General features: G+C 43.3%; 1 long non-coding RNA gene across 1 annotated transcript; it reads right to left on the reverse strand.

Moving 5' to 3' along the window:
- Positions 1-1,988: 1,988 nt before the first annotated feature.
- Positions 1,989-15,063, reverse strand: LOC311253052. The gene is made up of 3 exons (XR_014621611.1): positions 14,794-15,063; positions 3,360-3,566; positions 1,989-3,227 (listed from the first exon to the last, which is right to left on the reverse strand). It is a non-coding gene; the product is annotated as an uncharacterized lncRNA (long non-coding RNA).
- Positions 15,064-15,117: the final 54 nt, after the last annotated feature.

Genomic DNA, 15,117 nt, shown 5'->3' on the forward strand with positions numbered 1-15,117 from the left:
CAAACAGTGCGACTGCGCATGCGCGACTCTGCCCATATCTTCAAGAGTGGTGTAACGTTCAGGCTCGACTAATATGTCGGAATGTACCAAATCAAGCTCGTAAGGCTGATTTTTTTGCTTATATAGATCGATTTATCTGATCATAATACATTTTCTCAGCTGAGCACATTATCATGACGGGTGAAATACTAAAAAGCTGGGCGTTTATCAAAGTATTTATCGCTTGACACAAATTTCCATAGTGATAAAGTCCATCTAACGATATTCACTAAGTACCTGAAGGCAGCATTGGACTATGTTGTTTATTTTTTTTCTTGGGCCCCACTGTTTGGAAAGTGCTACTGTAAGCAAACTGTATAAACTAAACAGTATCGATTAATGCCTTGGCTTAGATATATATTTAGCCATATACACATTAATTATAAACTCAGAAATATTTATTTTATCCAGAACTGAATAAACAAGCTGTTCTCAGAGGAAAATAAGGTCTCCAGAACACTGTTTGAAGCTAGAAAGGTGGCAGGGTCCGCCACATATAAGCAAAATAAAACATTGTGAAACTGTATTGTCCTTTAATGTAAGTCTGTTTATTCAGTTTCTTCAGTAATGACAACGAAGAGAGTTTGTTTATTTAATTTGTTACGGCATAAAAAAAATCAGTCAAACATCTTCTGATTAAAATTTCTTCCTGAAAACTAGTAGTGCAACTTTAAGTAAGATTCCCTCAGAGGAAAAAAAAAGTTTCAGCCTCCATTGTCTGTATTCAAATAAACTTTTGACAGGTGGTATGAAGAGCCAATTATTGCTGACATTTAATGCAAAACAAGTCCAGACATAGATGACGTTAAACATTCTCCTCATATAGGAACAGCTTGTTCTGCCTGTTGGCTATAATTCAGCCAGAGGCTACAGGCTCTATAAAAGTGACTATGCAAATCTCTCTATACATATCTGACACATCAACAACCGATCACAGATTTGAATCTACATATGTTTTCATCCCTGGCTTCTGGCAACAGATTCTCATGTTAAACATATAACAGCAGTTATGAAAATGAAAGCATTGAGAGACGCCTATCAGAGCGCTTCCAGCATGTCAGCATCACGGCTATTCATAAACACATTACATGCACCTGTAGGGGAGGGCGGGCTATGGGAAAGTTCCACTCTGAAGTACGATTCCAAAGGTTGCGTAATGTTGAAGCCGCAGAGAGTCAACAGAGAGAGGGGAGCCATGCTTTCTGTAAACGTTCAACCTCAACGTCAAGACTGTTCCTGGACAGCCTTGGCTTCTACCGATAAAGAGTGCAGACAGTGTTTAGCTAAAATAAACTTCACTTCGTCACTACTTAAAATTCATTCAAATGGTTGAAAAACAAATAATCACAGGACAATTTCCTCTTGATCAATGATGATTTAATTATACACGGAAGCAATAACCTACATAATGGGTAAAAATAAGACACAAATCAGAGTAAAAGGTGTCTAGCAGCAAGCACACAAGTTTTATATATGATGAAATAAATCATCCAGGCTTCAAAAGATTTGAGATTCTCTGCATTTATGTGAGAAAATCTGTTTTATCACTGTTCATACAAACATGCCCATGAGAACATTATTTGAAAAAAAGATTTGTCTAGACGGTGTCAGAGGTAGGTGGGTTGGTTGTAATACATTATATGGGAAGGTGTCCCAGGTACTTTGTCTCTACAGGGATATAAGACAGATCCCACAAAACAAAAAAACAAATATATATATATATAAACACCACAGGGTAAAATGGTCTCATTATAAACTCTGTAGTGATTCTGTTAAACAATAAACCTTCATTTTCAGAAATGTTTTTACAGCAGAGGATTGAAAAGTAAATTTTGTATTTGTCGGTTTAACACTTTGTTTACCTCTTGTTTGCTGTTTTAGACAATAAAGATGCTGAAGCTTGAGACAAAAATGTATACTGTAGATTTAAAGGGAACTTTTTTTTTTTTTTGGCCACCTGGGGGCAGTAGAAACGTTTTGATATATTTTACCATCACCTTTTAAATTGATTTGGCAAACTTGTGAGCACAAAGCTGTTATTTACACAGCTGCCAGTTACACAGTAATACGCTAATTTATTTAGAGTTGTGTTTTTTTGTTCACTCTGTGGTATTTAGCCTCTTGTAGCTCTGTTTTTTGGTCTCTACCAATTTCTGAGAGAAATATCTGGCTCTTTAGCTGATCAATGACGTTCACCAGCTAGTCCTTTGTGCTGTGAAGGTGAACCAAAACAGCAACGTTTAGAGCTGGACAGCTAAACAATTAACTCAAACTCACTTTACAGCCCCTTCAAGCTGAGGGGAGCATCATTTGTACAATGTATAGCAGGTATAGGCCTAGTGTAGCATTATTTTTTCAGATGTCACTGAGGATTTCTGTCCTCTATGGCCACTGCAATACTGGTTTCTCACACTATTATTGAAGCTTTATATATGTGGATGGCTGTAAAGCGGGAGAAATTTTTTTAAATGTTTGCCCTTCACAGAAAATAGTGCAGATATTTCCCCCCGGATGAAATGTATTACTGTACACACTGTCTGGTTCATGTCTCACTTCTGAAACTATTTACATCTTCTCCGAGCAGTGCCGGCCACATTAACATCAGCAGAGGCTTATTATGGAAACAGAGATATGACATTTAAGACCCACATTAACAATTCGATATGTCAAAGAGGAGAAACACTGTCTGACAAACTTCCCAATTCGCCCACCTGAAATCTGTTTTGAGTATTAAACTCTAACCACCTTTAGGGTTAAAAGGTGGTTATGAAGAGTTTGTTAAAGTTAAGTCAAGTTCATATTTTCTTCATTAATGTTTGTTAATGTTTGTTAATGTAATTTATGTTATGAGGGTCGATATAAGTGACGACTGTGACAGTAAAATATTATATATTCCCAGAAAACATTTGTAGGCATAAATTAAGCAAACTACTAGAATAAGTTTTTATATCATTTAAAATATATATTCATAACATTTATTTATAGTAAATTAACTATTAAAAAGAAAATGAATGTGTTTGTTTGTCCATTTGAAAAAGGGTTCATGTTTACCCTGTTTCTTTTTCCTCTTGTCACTGTACTTCCTAGCTCTGAGGGCTGCTCACTTGATCCTGATGCCTTCTACACAGCCTACTGAATCTCACCATTTCAATTTGTAACAATTCACAGGCGATGGTCTTTATGGGCTTCTGGTAAAGAACACAAAACAAACATCAATATCCTGAATAGAATTCTTTACAAGCCTCCACTATAAACAGGACAAAATTAGATGAAATTTCGATTGTTTTGGTTTGGAAGACCGAAAGCTCCTGATACCGCACCTTCTCTCATCCTCAGTGCTAGTGGAGTCAGAAGATCCAGTGTGGAATCTCTTCTTGTCTTAGGGGTCGGTCATGGCCTCCAAATGCTACCACATCTCCTTGGCTGCTTAATATCAAGATTGAGTGCATAATTCCAGTCTGCATTAGGGGTGTTGTGGTGATGGTCTACATTCTCTTCGGTAAGTCTGAAGAGTGGACGTTCATTGCCTTGAGACCGTAGAAGAGAGGGACAAAATAGATTGGTATTAAGGGGTGGAAGGAAACCATACAACACAACCATAGGTTCAGATATCACTGGCTATTGCGGTTCTCATGGTAGGATGAAAAGTCATGTGAGCATTGGTGGTTCAGTGGTAGAATTCTCGCCTGCCACGCGGGAGGCCCGGGTTCGATTCCCGGCCAATGCAACACCCTTTTTCCTTTGTTAGGCACTCACTATGCTGCAATAACTGAGATGCTGAAACCATATTTTTGCGATTGCTGGCTGTCACGCTTCTCATGAAAATGTATTTTTGAGCAAACCACTATCAGGGTTAACTGTTCAGGTTAAGGAGCGTTTGCATTTTACTCGGTCACTTGGGGCAAATTTTGGGCTTCGTTGGCGCAGGCAACAGGCAGCACATCAGTCTCATAATCTGAAGGTTGTGAGTTTGATCCTCACACAGAGCATGTGTTTTGCCAGGAATTGGGATCATGTACATCCCCATACAGAACTGTGCTGGCACAGTGCTTTCAGAGAGGGGACACAGTCCAATGTAGGTTAAATCAACAGTGGCGAATATTAGCTTCCCTTCACTTCAGATGTATGTGAGCCAAGGGGCAAATACACTATTTGCAATTAAAGCATCTTCTATCTGTGTCTTTCGCATGCATGAAAACGCACTTTTGAGCAAACCAGTACCAGGGGTTACTGTTCCACATTTCAGTTGAACTTTGTGGGCAAGGGGTGGAGGGAAACCTGTTAAACAACCCACTACATTAAGTGTGTCCACAACCACACTTTTGACTGTACTTTGTGGGCAAAGGGTGGAAGGAAACCATACAACACAACCATAGTTTCGTATATTACTGGCTATTCCGGTTCTCATGGTAGGATTAAAGGTCATGTGAGCATTGGTGGTTCAGTGGTAGAATTCTCGCCTGCCACGCGGGAGGCCCGGGTTCGATTCCCGGCCAATGCATCATCCTTTTAGCCTTGACATTCCCCTTGAGACAAAGTTACGAGCTAAGGATAATCTCGGTGAAGAAAAAGCTAGACACAATTCAATCACTGTGTTAATAAGAGTAACCCGCAGAGTCCACTGAATACGATACAGCTACGGTACGGCACCGGTACGATTGTGCTCCGTCGTCCTCGTCCGGCAACCCCCACCAGTTGCGTTTTGAGCCCGCCACGGTGCAGCTCCGCCGATCAGCTGGAGAAACGAAACCGAGGAATTCCCGCCATAATTACATAATCACACACGACCGCAGTTATATGTATGTGTTATAAACACAACAACACATAGTGTTCCGGACCGACGGATTAGAAGAAGAGCTCGTATTTGTCTCTTTTTTGAGGTTTTTGTGTTTGTAGCAACCACGGAGTGTTTATTTTGAAAATCAACCGGATGTCTTGTTGTTGTTTCGTGTCTGACTTCCTGTCTGCTCTGTGCTAAATTCGGCTGAATTGCTGCGTTGTGTTGCGGCGTCCGCCAGAATAGAAGTCCTGCGTATCTGCTCCGCAGGGCTGCGGACTGCCGGAGCTGGGACGCAGCAGACACGCAGCGCAGCGGACCTGGTGGAAGTTAACACATAGACTAGAGTGCTACGGATCAGCTCCGCCGCCGTGGCGGAGCCGTAACGCAGCCGTACCGTATCCAGTGGAATCTGCGGGTAAGGCACCGGTAAAGCATCTTCTATGTGTGCTTTGCTAACATGAAAATGTATTTTTGAGCAAACCACTATCAGGGGTTACTGTTCAGGTTAAAGAGCGTTTGCATTTTTCTCAGTCACTTTGGGGGCATTTTGGGCTTCGTTGGCGCAGCAGGCAGCGCGTCAGTCTCATAATCTGAAGGTCGTGAGTTCGATCCTCACACGGAGCATGTGTTTTGTCAGGAATTGGGATCGTGTACATTCCCATACAGAACTGTGTTGGCAAAGTGCTTTCAGAGAGGGGACACAGTCCAACGTAGGTTAAATCAGCAGTGGCGAATATTAGCTTCCCTTCACTTCAGATGTATGTGAGCCAAGGAGCAAATACAATATTTGCATTCGGTGGCAAAGCAAATTTGCATCTTGGCTTTGCTTGGACTTCAACATTAGTGGACTTTGACCGGCAAGCAGAATGAATTTTGGACAGGGACAGCAGTAAAGGGCCTTTGTGGGGAAGGGGACGAGGGAAACCCGTCAAACAATCCATTAGCATAAGTGTGTGCACAACCATAGCTTCAGATATTACTGGCTGACGCGAGTCTGATGGTAGGTGTAAAGGCTCATGTGAGCCTTGGTTGGGGCAATGTCTGTGGGGAAAGCCGCAAACACAATTCATTCACTGTGTTAAGAGCAGTAAGGCACCAGTAAAGCAACTTCTATCTGTGTTTCGCAAGCATTAAAATGCATTTTCGAGCAAACCACTACATGGGTTTACTGTTCAAGTTTAAGAGCATTTGGATTTTTCTCAGTCACTTTGGGTGCATTTTGGGCTTCGTTGGCGCAGCAGGCAGCGCGTCAGTCTCATAATCTGAAGGTCGTGAGTTCGATCCTCACACGGAGCATGTGTTTTTGTCAGGAATTGGGATCGTGTACATTCCCGTACAGAACTGTGTTGGCACAGTGCTTTCAGAGAGGGGACACAGTCCAACATAAGCAAAATCAACAGTGGCGAATATTAGCTCCCCTTCACTTCAAATGTATGTGAGCCTAGGGGCAAATACATTATTTGCAATAAAGCATCTTCTATCTGTGTCTTTCACATGCACGAAAAATGCATTTTTGAGCAAACCACTATCAGGGGTTACTGTTCAGGTTAAAGAGCGTTTGGATTTTTCTCAGTCACTTTGGGTGCATTTTGGGCTTCGTTGGCGCAGCAGGCAGCGCATCAGTCTCATAATCTGAAGGTCGTGAGTTCAATCCTCACACGGAGCATGTGTTTTGTCAGGAATTGGGATCATGTACATACCCATATAGAACTGTGTTGGCACAGTGCTTTCAGAGAGGGGACACAGTCCAACGTAGGTTAAATCAACAGTGGCGAATATTAGCTTCCCTTCACTTCAGATGAATGTGAGCCAAGGGGCAAATACAATATTTGCAATAAAGCATCTTCTATCTGTGTCTTTCATATGCACGAAAAATGCATTTTTGAGCAAACCACTATCAGGGGTTACTGTTCAGGTTAAAGAGCGTTTGGATTTTTCTCAGTCACTTTGGGGGCATTTTGGGCTTCGTTGGCGCAGCAGGCAGCGCGTCAGTCTCATAATCTGAAGGTCGTGAGTTCGATCCTCACACGGAGCATGTGTTTTTGTCAGGAATTGGGATCGTGTACATTCCCGTACAGAACTGTGTTGGCACAGTGCTTTCAGAGAGGGGACACAGTCCAACATAAGCAAAATCAACAGTGGCGAATATTAGCTTCCCTTCACTTCAAATGTATGTGAGCCTAGGGGCAAATACATTATTTGCAATAAAGCATCTTCTATCTGTGTCTTTCACATGCACGAAAAATGCATTTTTGAGCAAACCACTATCAGGGGTTACTGTTCAGGTTAAAGAGCGTTTGGATTTTTCTCAGTCACTGTGGGTGCATTTTGGGCTTTGTTGGCGCAGCAGGCAGCGCGTCAGTCTCATAATCTGAAGGTCGTGAGTTCGATCCTCACACGGAGCATGTGTTTTTGTCAGGAATTGGGATCGTGTACATTCCCGTACAGAACTGTGTTGGCACAGTGCTTTCAGAGAGGGGACACAGTTCAACATAATCCCACATTGATCCCACAAACTTCAATAACCTCCGTCCAATTTCTAATCTCCCCTTCATTTCCAAGATTCTTGAAAAAACAGTAGCAATTCAACTCCATTCTCATTTATCCAACAACAACCTGTACGAACAGTTCCAGTCTGGTTTCCGCCCTCTCCATAGCACAGAGACTGCACTCATTAAAATAACCAACGACCTCCTCATGGCAGCTGATTCTGGTTTACTCTCCATTCTCATCCTCCTCGACCTCAGTGCAGCCTTCGATACCATCTGTCACACCACCCTCCTCAAGAGACTATCCTCCCTCGGCATCACTCATACTCCTCTAAACTGGTTCAAGTCATATCTCTCCTGCCGCACTCAGTTCATCCAGCTAAAAACTTTCACATCCCAACCTTCCCCTGTCACCTCAGGTGTGCCTCAGGGCTCTGTCCTGGGGCCCCTCCTCTTTATCATTTATCTCCTTCCCCTTGGCAATATCTTCCGCAAACATAACATCACTTTTCACTGCTATGCGGATGACACCCAGCTCTACTTCGCCAGCAAGCCCACTTCCAACCTCCCGCCCTCCTCCCTTACCGACTGCTTAACTGAAATAAAATCCTGGTTCACTTCAAATCTACTAAAACTCAACTCTGACAAAACTGAGATTCTTCTCATTGGCACACAATCAATACTCTCCAAAACCAACAATTTCCCCCTCACCATTGACAACTGCTCCGTTTCCCCCTCCCCACAGGTTAAGAGTCTGGGTGTCATCCTCGACAGCACACTTTCCTTCCAATCTCACATCAACAACATCACCCGGTCTGCTTACTTCCACCTACGCAACATCAACCGCCTCCGCCCCTCCCTTACTCCCCATACCACTGCTATCCTTGTCCATAGTCTCATCACTTCCCGCCTGGATTACTGCAACTCCCTCCTCTCCGGTCTCATCCATAAATCCCTGCACAAACTTCAACTGGTCCAGAATTCAGCTGCCCGTGTCATTACCAGAACCCCCTCCATCCACCACATCACTCCCGTCCTACAGCAGCTCCACTGGCTCCCAGTCAAATCCCGCATTGACTTCAAAAATCCTTCTGCTAACATTAAAGGCCATTCACAATCTTGCCCCCCCATATCTTTCCAATCTTCTCCATATTGCCATTCCCTCTCGCACACTCCGTTCATCCTCCTCCATTCTGCTGACTGTCCCCCCGGTCCGTCTTACCACCATGGGGAGCAGAGCTTTCAGCCGCTCTGCTCCCCGGCTCTGGAACTCTCTGCCACCCGAAATAAGGAACATCAGTACACTTTCACATTTCAAGTCCCGACTCAAAACACACCTGTTTAAGATTGCCTTTTCCCTCTAACTGAGCTTCCTGTCCATGTTCACTGTTTGTACCCTTGTGTACTTTTGTGGCTTCTTTTTATTTTATTTTATTATTTTAAATTTATTTTTTAACTTATTTTATTCTATTGTGTACTGTGCATTGTCTTTTATTTACTGTAAGGTGACCTTGAGTGACAGAAAGGCGCCTATGAAATAAAATGTATTATTATTATTATTATTATAAGCAAAATCAACAGTGGCGAATATTAGCTTCCCTTCACTTCAGATGTATGTGAGCCTAGGGGCAAATACATTATTTGCAATAAAGCATCTTCTATCTGTGTCTTTCAAATGCATGAAAATGCACTTTTGAGCAAACCAGTACCAGGGGTTACTGTTCCACATTTCAGTTGAACTTTGTGGGCAAGGGGTGGAGGGAAACCTGTTAAACAACCCACTACATTAAGTGTGTCCACAACCACACTGTTGACTGTACTTTGTGGGCAAAGGGTGGAAGGAAACCATATAACACAACCATAGTTTCGCATATTACTGGCTATTCCGGATCTCATGGTAGGATTAAAGGTCATGTGAGCATTGGTGGTTCAGTGGTAGAATTCTCGCCTGCCACGCGGGAGGCCCGGGTTCGATTCCCGGCCAATGCAACACACTTTTTCCTTTGTTCACTGTAAGGCACTAACTATGCTGCAATAACAGAGGGTGTACATGGTGAAACCATACTTTTGCAATTGCTGGCTGTCGCGCTTCTCATTAAAATGCATTTTTGAGCAAACCACTATCAGGCTTTACTGTTCAAATTAAAGAGCGCTTGAATTCTCTCAGTCACTTTGACAGCATTTTGGGCTTCGTTGGCGCGGCTTGCAGTGCGTCAGTCTCATAATCTGAAGGTCGTGAGTTCGATCCTCACACGGAGCATGTGTTTTGTCAGGAATTGGGATCGTGTACATACCCATATAGAACAGTGTTGGCACAGTGCTTTCAGAGAGGGGACACAGTCCAACGTAGGTTAAATCAACAGTGGCGAATATTAGCTTCCCTTCACTTCAGATGAATGTGAGCCAAGGGGCAAATACAATATTTGCAATAAAGCATCTTCTATCTGTGTCTTTCATATGCACGAAAAATGCATTTTTGAGCAAACCACTATCAGGGGTTACTGTTCAGGTTAAAGAGCGTTTGGATTTTTCACCGTCACTTTGGGTGCATTTTGGGCTTCGTTGGCGCAGCAGGCAGCGCGTCAGTCTCATAATCTGAAGGTCGTGAGTTCGATCCTCACACGGAGCATGTGTTTTGTCAGGAATTGGGATCGTGTACATACCCATATAGAACTGTGTTGGCACAGTGCTTTCAGAGAGGGGACACAGTCCAACGTAGGTTAAATCAACAGTGGCGAATATTAGCTTCCCTTCACTTCAGATGAATGTGAGCCAAGGGACAAATACAATATTTGCAATAAAGCATCTTCTATCTGTGTCTTTCATATGCACGAAAAATGCATTTTTGAGCAAACCACTATCAGGGGTTACTGTTCAGGTTAAAGAGCATTTGGATTTTTCTCAGTCACTTTGGGTGCATTTTGGGCTTCGTTGGCGCAGCAGGCAGCGCGTCAGTCTCATAATCTGAAGGTCATGAGTTCAATCCTCACACGGAGCATGTGTTTTGTCAGGAATTGGGATCGTGTACATACCCATACAGAACTGTGTTGGCACAGTGCTTTCAGAGAGGGGACACAGTCCTACATAGGTTAAATCAACATTGGCGAATATTAGCTTCCCTTCACTTCAGATGTATGTGAGCCAAGGGGCAAATACAATATTTGCAATAAAGCATCTTCTATCTGTGTCTTTCACATGCACGAAAAATGCATTTTTGAGCAAACCACTATCAGGGGTTACTGTTCAGGTTAAAGAGCGTTTGGATTTTTCTCGGTCACTTTGGGTGCATTTTGGGCTTCGTTGGCGCAGCTGGCAGCGCGTCAGTCTCATAATCTGAAGGTCGTGAGTTCGATCCTCACACGGAGCATGTGTTTTGTCAGGAATTGGGATCGTGTACATTCCCGTACAGAACTGTGTTGGCACAGTGCTTTCAGAGAGGGGACACAGTCCAACATAAGCAAAATCAACAGTGGCGAATATTAGCTTCCCTTCACTTCAGATGTATGTGAGCCTAGAGGCAAATACATTATTTGCAATAAAGCATCTTCTATTTGTGTCTTTCGCATGCATGAAAATGCATTTTTGAGCAAACCACTACCGCTACCAGCTACTGTTCCACATTTGGGCCTAACTTAGTGGGCAAGGGGTGGAGGGAAACCCGTCAAACAACCCACGCTGTCGTGGTTGTAATGGTAGGTTCAAAGGTCATGTGAGCACCGTTAGTCTAGGTGTAGCACTGGATGTCACTAAATCTGACACAATGGGTCATCCATGTACGGGATTTCAAGCATTGGTGGTTCAGTGGTAGAATTCTCGCCTGCCACGCGGGAGGCCCGGGTTCGATTCCCGGCCAATGCAACACACCTTTTACTTTGTTCACTGAAAGGCAAATACTCACTATGCTGCAGCAACAGTGGGTGTAGAGGCTGAAACACATACACACTGTGAACTTTTTTTAAACCCATGTTAATTCATAAAAAAGCTTAAATCATTGTGATCATACACTGAGTTTTGGTTGTTTCGCATCATACACTGAATGCCAACTACATAAATTGCTGATGTCTCGTGCGCAAGCGCTAAAGGGGGACTTGTTGCACTGACAGAGGTCACAGAATACTGTGCTGCTAATACATAATTGATAGATTATTCCAGGAAAACACTCAATGAAAAATCATGCCCCGTGTGAGGCTCGAACTCACGACCTTCAGATTATGAGACTGACGCGCTGCCTACTGCGCCAACGAGGCTTTCAGAAGTGCTGTCCTCATGTAGAAGACATATATCGAGACAATGTATGAGGAAAATGCCTTCCGTGCCGACGCTGATATTAACTCAAATCAACGTCTTCGTCATCAGTCTGACTTGTCCTCCTGAGCGCAGAATTGCCTATCTGAATATACAGAGGACGGGCAGGCCCTCTAGAGGCCATCATGTCTTCCGGTTTTAAGAAAACTACGGACTGCCGAGAGGGACAGAAAGCGCTACGTGGTGCTAGTTAGCGAAACGCGTTTCCGCTCAGAGCCAGCCTGACTGCGGTACTGAGAGGGAGCTCAGCGAAAGCGCTCGTCACTGCACCGGAGTATGAGAAAGCCTGCGAGGTTTGTTTTCTAAATGGCAGACCACACGTATGCCACGGCACAAGGGAAGGAGTCCTCCCCACCAAAAAAGCGAAAAAGAGAGAGAAAAAGGCAACGTGACCGGCGACTTCAGAAAACGAGGATAAATATCGGCACAGCTTTTCCCAGGTGGAAAGAGCTAATGACCGAGAAGGACTTCAAAAGGGACGCCGAAGTTGCCTGTTTTCTTCTCGACAGGTAAGTCAATGTAACTGTCTAAAATACAAACTTTTTTCATTTCTTGGTTGTGTTATTAATTAGCAGCTACATAGACAGCATAACTTAGCGCTGGCTACTATGCATCGAGCGCTGGCTACTATGCGTCGAGGAACGTGTGGGGGTTGCGACCTCCGTCAGTACTTTTCCTCAGAAAATAGACAACGTTGTTAATAACTAACTACATATTTACCTCATAACTTGAATCATTAGAAACACTCGACGCTGTTCGGAAAGAGTCCATATTTTGAAAATGAGTTTCTTGTCCGTCAGGGCCACCGTAGCTTCAGGGAACGTCTCCAACGTCTTCAGGACGGGAGGGGTGAGCGAAGGAGTGTTGCAATGCAGAACCTCACAGGTAGATGGTGCTAAAAACGTGATATATTACACACTGTCCCTTTAAAGGATATCGACTGATTATCGTTATCGCCAAAATCCCCCAAAATATAGAGATAAATTTTTTTGCCTATATCGCCCACCCTAGTCATTGCAACGATATCTCAGAGTCTCTGTGCAAGTAGGGCTTGTGACTGGGACGCTGTTGTTGACTGAACATTCAAAAATCTAAGCATGTTTCTGGCTGAACGTCTCCTCGTTAGTATAGTGGTGAGTATCCCCGCCTGTCACGCGGGAGACCGGGGTTCAATTCCCCGACGGGGAGTGAATAACCTTTTCCCCCACTCCCATCCTCTACTCCATGTTAAAGAACTCGTGGCCAGCCTCAGAGAAAACATGCTGCTCTTGCCCATATCATTTAACTGTAACCACAATCCATTTACCTTTATTCTGAGTCAACTCTGAAAGAAACGCACATCGTTAAAGGATCCACACACAACCAACTTCTCTGTTTCAAAATATCTGAATTAGTGATAGTACTGGTGTATCAGGCAACACGATATAAGAAAAATCTGCAAAAGTGTGTTGCATTGGCCGGGAATCGAACCCGGGCCTCCCGCGTGGCAGGCGAGAATTCTACCACTGAACCACCAATGCTCACATGGGATGACAAGGGGCGTGGTAATAGAAGTAGGTTAACTTACAGACATGCAGTGGGTAACGACAGATTCAGAAGCAGAAGCCAATTGACCAATATGTTAAAGCTGTCAAAACATTTAGTGTTTTCATTCTCAAGCACAGTCACATGTGAACTTAAAACACGCAAAGTCACCTGAAAGCTACATATCACATTAAAATCACAACGGCCACATGCTAAAACATTAATCAAGCATCATCCACTAATGAATCCATTCATACTTCAACTGTTGCTGTGAATGCTCATCAAGTCAAACATTGTGTAAATGAAAGACTGCACTAAAAAGAAAAATCGGTGTACAACAGGAAAAAAATTGTGCGCCCAACGTGGGGCTCGAACCCACGACCCTGAGATTAAGAGTCTCATGCTCTACCGACTGAGCTAGCCGGGCGATATGTGCCATGTAAAAACATGTATTTAAAAACGTCTCCAACTAGCTAATGCTACACAAACAAGAAAACAAGCTAACTTGCTCAATACATGAGCTATAATGATGTAGCAAATGAGAATTAGCCACATAATGTATTCAACTCTGATGTATCCTTTTTAGCAGTTACTAGCAACACTATCCTCACTTATCAGCCATGAATCAACACTAGAATACACTTGTATGAAATCTAATCATATGCATAAACCCTGATGCAAAATCATCTTCATACAGTTCAGCATACACACGAAGAAAAGGTAAACTGTCCTCAATCAGCAAAACACATGCCCCGTGTGAGGCTCGAACTCACGACCTTCAGATTATGAGACTGACGCGCTGCCTACTGCGCCAACGAGGCTACACTTCCTCTAAAACCGGTACACTTTATGTACCCCTACACGTAGGGAGAACAATGGCTGTTTTATCTGGTTGTATGGGCAGAGATCCTCATTCAAATTTGATATTAACGCAACATCGACTAATAATCCCACATGTCCTCATTTTAAAACACAGCGTTTTCTTTCTACAGCTCCCACTACAATATTGATAGCAAGGTAATACCTCTTAATGTCCACCAGAGAGAAGCAAAGCGCTTCTAGCTCCCACTAGAAGGCCTGTTGACCTCTGACCTACAGTCACCATACCGTCCCCACAGCTTCTCTTACACTGGCTGCAGATGTGAAATGCTCGTTTAGCCATTAACCCATCTGTCTGGGACTTCAACACAATACAGCCAGACCAAAGGACACAAGGACAAACTGCATTTAAAGGCAAAATAGTTCACAAATCAGCTGATGTAGTGTAAACTCTGTAACATTACTGTCCGCACAGCTTCCCAGCCTCTCTACGAAGTTCACGGGAATAACATGAGACTTATCTTCCAAAAGGCAAATCCTTTAATGAAGCCCGACATTTGGCTGTCAATAATAGCCACACAGCTGCCTTCAAAACTAAGGAAAAATTCGGCCCATGTTAATAAATCAGTTATAAATACATAAATTAACTAACTTACGCTTCGGCTGTGAGTCAAACGTTTAGCATTTAAGCTAGCTGCTAGATGTGACGCACTTCAAATTAGCTAACAGACGCAACTTAGCTAGCTTTCGTAAGCACTTCTACACGGAAAATTAAAGCCACAAAACCTACCGTATATGGTTGATAAACGTTGTTGTAATACTTGGACGGTAACTCACCAACTGTCCGCAAAAACTTCGCTGATTTAAACACATTTTGTGCCATTTTTCTCCATCCGTGCTGCGGCGTTGAGTCAAGTCTCGTAAAAGTCCGTAGCTGGAAAACGTCGTCAGCGGCTCCTCTTCCATCGACGAAACTTGGTGACATTACCGATTTTAACTCCATAGTGCAACCGTGAAACATTAACTTTACGACAGAGTCAAAATAAACAGTAATAACTGCGGGTTAGCGTGTATTTCTGACCGCACCGTGCGGGACTTGTGACCTCCAGACACTGCGGCACCTTCAATTAAACAGCAGCCAGTAGCGGAAGGCCAAATATG

The sequence above is a fragment of the Pagrus pagrus genome (genome assembly GCF_965226575.1).
Source record: "Pagrus pagrus genome assembly, chromosome: 24".
NCBI classification, from domain to species: domain Eukaryota; kingdom Metazoa; phylum Chordata; class Actinopteri; order Spariformes; family Sparidae; genus Pagrus; species Pagrus pagrus.